Here is a 6,784-nt window from a genome sequence, read left to right as displayed (position 1 = left end):
GGGCCCTCCTAAACCATAACCATTACTTTCATCCATACTTTTACCATTTTTTGTACTCATGTTAATATTATTTTACCCAATGGTTTTCAGGCCTTCTCTTGAAAGAAGGAGAAAGAAAGAGTGAAACATTAATGATCCATATTCAGTGGCTCCTCATGGGCGATCATCACAACTCCTGGCTCTGGCTTACTTACTATTCAGCTTCTCACAGAAGGAAGAGACTTTAAGGACCCATTAAAGCATCAGCTGAATATAAATCAGGGACGGTTGTTTTGATCCGAAGGACCTCATTGTATCTTGAGTGGATAGACTTTTCATGTCGACCACGTTTGGGGATTGAACCCGTAACCCTGCTTTCAACGCAGGTCTTTTCTTTTAGTTATGCGGCTTCACATCACACACACATAATCCAGCAAACACCCATCGCTGTAGGATATTAAGATATCCAAACAGATTAACAGCAACAAATCCCACTTAATTACATGCTGAAAGAAGGAGGTTATCACAAAGGAGGCTCTTTTTATGCTCGATAACAAAGGAAGAAGAGGTACACTCTGCATATTCAATGAAAGCTCACAGGTATTGGTATGCTTATTGAAATTCAGCCTTTGACACGGGGAACAGATATGTGTAACCTGAGGAAGGGTCTCAGCATCTGATGAATACGAAATGAGTTATAATTTGTACAATATGGATGCTTTGATTCAAAGTGCCCTTAAACATAAGTGGAAGGTGCCCCTGTAATACATAAAAGCAACGTAACTCCAGAGGTAAGCCTTGACCTGAACCCTCAGATTAAATTCAATCAACGTCTAAAATATCGAAATGTTTACTGTAGGAAATAGAAGCATGATGGTATTCAGTATATCTCTGTGTTAAGGGTAAAAAGATCATTTACCAGTTAAGCACTTAGCCTGTTTTTCAGGTCTCAGGCTTGAAAATGACATTCCCAGAGCAAATGATTATAACTTCACTTCTAAAAGGGGTAAATTAATAATGTTTTTTCTCAAAGCAATGATACACCTGTGAGTTGGATGTAGTCAGAATCAATATAGATGTTTTTATTTTAAAGTAAATTCAGATTGAATATAGTAAAACAATTTAAATGATAGTGTCCGTCTAAAAGAAAAACATTACTTAAAGTGAAAACCACCCTTGAATGGTGGGATCGGAGACTAAAAGCTTTAGGAATCGAAAATATAAAATATAATAAGTATCCTGTATCAAGATTGATGCGAAACAAGTGAAAAAAAAACCCACCTCTGGGTACATTGGGTGTATTTGCCGTATCCCTGTCACCCATTGGTCGATTTTGGTGATTGACACCTCTTTTGAACCGTTAGAGCCAATAGAATCGAGGGGAAGTTCCTAAATCCATCTAAACATTACCATTGAGGAGTGAGAGGTTGCCCAAAACCGGCGGGGGCAATCGGGCTTAAGAGGTTAAAGGGATTTAACCCTGTAAGGCCCCTGGTTGTTATTTTACAACATTACTTTAAGCTATCCTAAAAAAGTAAGTAAATGTATATATTTTTAAAAGACTACATTTACATATTTAAATATATTTAATATCCTTTTGTTCAGCCTCACTATGCTATTGGGTATTAAATGTGTTTAACGCACCCTCTGGCCATACAGTCACACAACTTCCAAATCTTTGTTTTATTGGACTGGATTATTTGTTTGTTTATTTATCTGCTTATTAGTTTGTTTGTTTATTTATCTGTTTATGTATTTGTTGTTCTGTTTTTTTTTTTTTCAATTACAAATGTATTTCATTAAGAAAAAAAATATATATATGTGTTAGTAATTTAGTTTTTGGGAGAAGGGGTGGGATTAAATATGTGTAAACGTCTTCCCACCCCTTTTCAGATGTGTAATTAAGTCGATTATTTGTTTATTTGTTTATACATAATTTAAAATTAAAAAGTGATATTTTTGTACATCAATTTGACACTGATTAATTTTGTATTGTATAATAATTCTCATGTTAAATTTTCGTATTATTGTGAAATAAATCACTTCAAATCAAATCAAAATGTGTCGGATTCAAGTAAGTTAAATGCCTCAAATATTTGTTTTGACAGACGTTATGCCTGCACAAAAAAGTAATGTCATTAAGTGGAAGAAAAGGCACACACACACACACACACACACACACACACACACACACACACACACACACACACACACACACACACACACACACACACACACACACACACACACACACACACACACACACCTGGCCTTTGTTGGGAATTTTAAGCAGTGATTATTATCCAGTAATGATATGCGCACATCTGGCTAAGCACTTTAAAGCAGTGTCCCGTAGCTGCCGTTATCAACCGTCTGCACACCTGGCTAAAGCACATCATTACATCACACCCCATTTCTCATTTGTCAAGAGATTCAACGTGTTTAAGATGATAAAATCAACGGTAATGCAAGTACTCTGCTATACACTGATGGTATCATTCTGACTTGTTTTTTCTTATGTAAATGAAGCTATCTTGGAATAAAAGTTAATGAGGAACATTTAAACGAAGTGTATGTTCAATATTTCGAGCAAACCCCATCAAATATTTAGAGACAATTTGATGATTTAAATCAACTGCTATTCAGATTCTTTTCACAAAATATACTACCTTTTGACTATGTTTTTACTTTTCTTTGCTGTTGTGATAATGGACCAGTCATGGAATAAAGTGTATAATGTAAAAAAATGAAGGATGTTTATATTGAACGTGGAAAAAACCCATCACATAATGTGTAATGGACAATTAATTAATTGAGCATAGAGTACACACTTCTATGTCTTGTTCATTTCATTTCGTTGTTCTCCTGTAATATCTTATATATTTGTTGGGAAAATACTGAATGTTCCTTCTATATCAGAGTAGCACATGATAAGAGAGGCCCTACGTAGCTGTGTACGTAGCCGGATGTATGACTCCATGGAAGATGCTCATGAGACACTGGCCGTTTCTCAATCGCGAGGATGCTTGCTTGGTAGCACATGTCTTCCGAGTCACTTCCTTCAGAAGCGAGGCAATAATCCTTCGTGGCAATCGGAAAACGAAGAGTGGAACAGGCTAGCAAGTGTGCAGGTGTGCGTCATATGAGAGGCCCCCCCTTACATTTTCCGCCACAGATTTAGGGAAATTGGTCCGTGCGCAAAGCATTGTGGGGATTTGAAGGATGCGAAGTCTACCCATGTGCAGCCTCGAAATTACCCCCAAACCAAGGACGCAGCCTCGGTTGAATTCCAAGTATGCTGGAGATTGGAACAATCCTTCGGCGGCACTCAATGACGTAGTATCCTTGAAATATTGGCTTGGAAGCCAGTTTCCTCGCGATTGAGAAACGGCCACAGTGTTGAAGTTATGATAGCTCTGTTCCTAAGACTGGCACGATGACACAGAATCTAGAGGGATAGACATGTGACTGTCATGTTTATTGCTTACCCAGGCCTTAGCTAAACTTAACTAATGTCAGAATACTGCTTTGAACCAGTAGGCCTATACTTCCATCTTGTTGACTGTAACACCCTCTCTTGTATATCCGCATATCAAGGACTCTACTCTGGGAACTATTTGTACCATGCAGCCTCTGTGTGTGATGACTACGTCCATTCTTGCAAGGATAATAAATACATCCTGATATTGCCGGTGACGAGTGATATTTTTCTAACAATCTTATATACACTTATATACAGAAGCATGCACGTCAGATCTTAAGCTGACAACACGTAATGAGCACCAGCCCCACTGTGAGCCATTATGTTTCATCTTAAAAAACTTCCCAACACAGCAGTGAAATTTGGCAGCAAGGTGGTGTGACTAACTCGCTGCTAAAAGTTCACGGCCGACACTTCAGGTGATGAGCAGATGGAGTATCGTGTCCAAGAAAACGTCTTCTCCTTCCTTTAGAGGCTGCCGGAGAACTGGCTGTTAACGACGGCGTGGAAATAACTTGGAATTAATCGTGCCAAGATGTATTTTGCTGCCGCCAACAACTTTCAGTGCTTGGCATCGATTCTCATCTTTTTTTTTTAATACAGTCACTTTAAATACCTGTGGGACTCTTTTGGCAAGGTCGTGCAATAACGTTATTTGCATAAATGTCTCGCTGAATAAATGAGAAACCCCGGTGGCTGCCGCTTGTGTTTCCAAGGCTTTGCTAACGCAGTGTAGTCATGCAGAATGGAGTCAGTGGAGCATTGTGTGTGTGAAACCATAATATAAAGTTAACGTCTTGACTCCAGCCAGCCAGTCAACAGGCTGTCGAGAGGCCACTTTCACTGTGTGATCAGAAGAGGACTCTCCACTGCTTCTGGTTGAAACTGGAAACAAAAAAGCATGAACACAAAACCACACAGAGCTTTCATTAACCAGGATGAACATGAGAGCATGTGGCGTTGCTAAGATACCGTGTTGAGAGGTGAGGACCAGCTGACACCTGATGCAGGTCTTAGCAAATAATATTAGATCTACTCACTTTAGATTATTTATTCTGACTCGTAAAAAGACTTAATCTGATGCTGGGCTACAACTAAAGACACATTTTCAGTTAATATTAGTATGTAGTGTCTCTACTTTAAAGAGTCCTCTCCTGCTGATGTTCAGGTGTATATCAGTATGTAGTGTCTCTACTTTAAAGAGTCCTCTCCTGCTGATGTTCAGGTGTATATCAGTATGTAGTGTCTCTACTTTAAAGAGTCCTCTCCTGCTGATGTTCAGGTGTATATCAGTATGTAGTGTCTCTACTTTAAAGAGTCCTCTCCTGCTGATGTTCAGGTGTATATCAGTATGTAGTGTCTCTACTTTAAAGAGTCCTCTCCTGCTGATGTTCAGGTGTATATCAGTATGTAGTGTCTCTACTTTAAAGAGTCCTCTCCTGCTGATGTTCAGGTGTATATCAGTATGTAGTGGCTCTACTCTGACATGTCTCCATGCTTTAATGTTCAGAAAGCTCTTTATTTTTCTCATACTGTCTGTGCTGCAGGACCTCATTTCACCCTCTGTCTGAAACCAGAGCCCAGTCTGCTCTGATTGGTTAGCTGGCCGGCTCTGTTGTGATTGGTCAACCGCTTAGAGATGTCCCGCCCCTAAGTGTTGGAGCTTTATACAATAGAAGTGCGAGTGCAATGATGTCATTATGTTACATAAGTAAACAAAGGAGTGCACTGGAGGCTTTGCAGGAGTGCGTGGGAGAGAAACTCCCCCTAGAGGAAGACTTTGGGATGTTAGCTTTTGCAGACCATTTACACGCATACAAGAAAAAGAAAACCCAAAACAGCATAACAGGACCACTTTAAGAGGAAGTGTTTTTTGTTTTGTTTTTTAACACTTTATTCTTGAAAGTTTTCATTATAAAATCATACAGACTGTCATTGAACAGTCAAATGCATACTGTAGATGCAACAGTTTAACCAGACTGCCAAAAAGAAGATCACATATACCCCCCCCACGCCCACCCCAGCATGAAAGAAAACAACAATTAAGAAACAGAGTAAATTAGATAATCATACACGTTCTCATAATAGACACAACATTTTTTTCAATAAAAACATACAAAACAAACGACAAATTAAAAGACAAAATATATACAACACCTACACTATGAAGTGGCTGTTTTTAAATGTTGGAAAGCTAGTTTGGGAGCGAAGGTTTCCAAATCCAGCCCGACCTGTGTGACCTACAGCAATATTCTGGTAAATTGACGGCACCTTTCCTCTAACCAGATGACCTCTGCAGCGGGGACTCTGCCATTCTGCCGTCCTTGCCTCAGAATAAAGGGTCTGAAAACAGAGACAGACGGGTGGGGAGGGAGCAGGTCTGACATATTGGGACTGTCCAAGCACCAGAGGGACCATTAGGAGGGCGTCGGCCTTAAAGTGTCACACTCCTAGGTTTATGTGACGTTTTTAGTGTTGTCTGTCTGGTTATGGGTTTTGTAAGTCTGTTCATTCTGTGTTTTGTCTGGTCCTCCTCCCTGTCGTTAGTTTCCCTGGTGTGTCTGATTGTCTCATTGTGTTCACCTGTTGCCCTTGTCTTTCTCCCTCCCCTGCCCAGCTGTGTCTTGTCCTGTGATTACCCTTCTGTGTATTGAGGCCCATTCCCAAACCGCCCCCTACACCCTACCCCTCTGTTTGCGCGTTCACGCGGAGGGTCCGCCATATTGAGGGCTGTTCCAAACCAACGAGTGTGGAGCAGTTTGGAGGGGGAGTGGGCTATCAAGCCCTCAAACAGCGAGTCTGCAGCGGTGCTGACTTCAGACCGGTCTCTACCTGACCGGAGTCACGCTGTGTGTGTCCGTCAGGAAACACGCTGTTAACAAGTAGTTCCAGCAAACATCCACTGATAAACTGCGATGTTAACAACCTCATGATAACCTCATATGTTTTTAACTTATAGGATCATACCTGTGTTTAGTCTAGAAAAAGGTAAATGTGTGCATTTTATTGTAAGGTTGTGTATATTTACAGACCGTTGCAAAAACTAAGAAGCTTATAAAGATCAGGTTTAAAACTAAAAGAGCTTTACAAAAAGAAAGACAATTAAAGATGTTTGGAGTTTTATGTGAGTTATTAATTTACATTTGTTGTCAAAGAGATGCTGATTTGAAACCGTTGTTACATACAGTTACGGCATTTCCTGTTTCTGCCGGAGAGAGGGGAGGCCGTCCCAAAGCTTGCCGCTGTATTTGAGAAGGGTCTAGCTGCGGCCGCGGACAGTACACTACACTACACGACACGCCCACCTGACACGACGCTACGGTG

The sequence above is a fragment of the Notothenia coriiceps genome, unplaced genomic scaffold (genome assembly GCF_000735185.1).
Source record: "Notothenia coriiceps isolate Sejong01 unplaced genomic scaffold, NC01 NC01_scaffold00020477, whole genome shotgun sequence".
Taxonomy (NCBI): domain Eukaryota; kingdom Metazoa; phylum Chordata; class Actinopteri; order Perciformes; family Nototheniidae; genus Notothenia; species Notothenia coriiceps.
Note: the sequence above shows the minus strand (reverse complement) of the source record.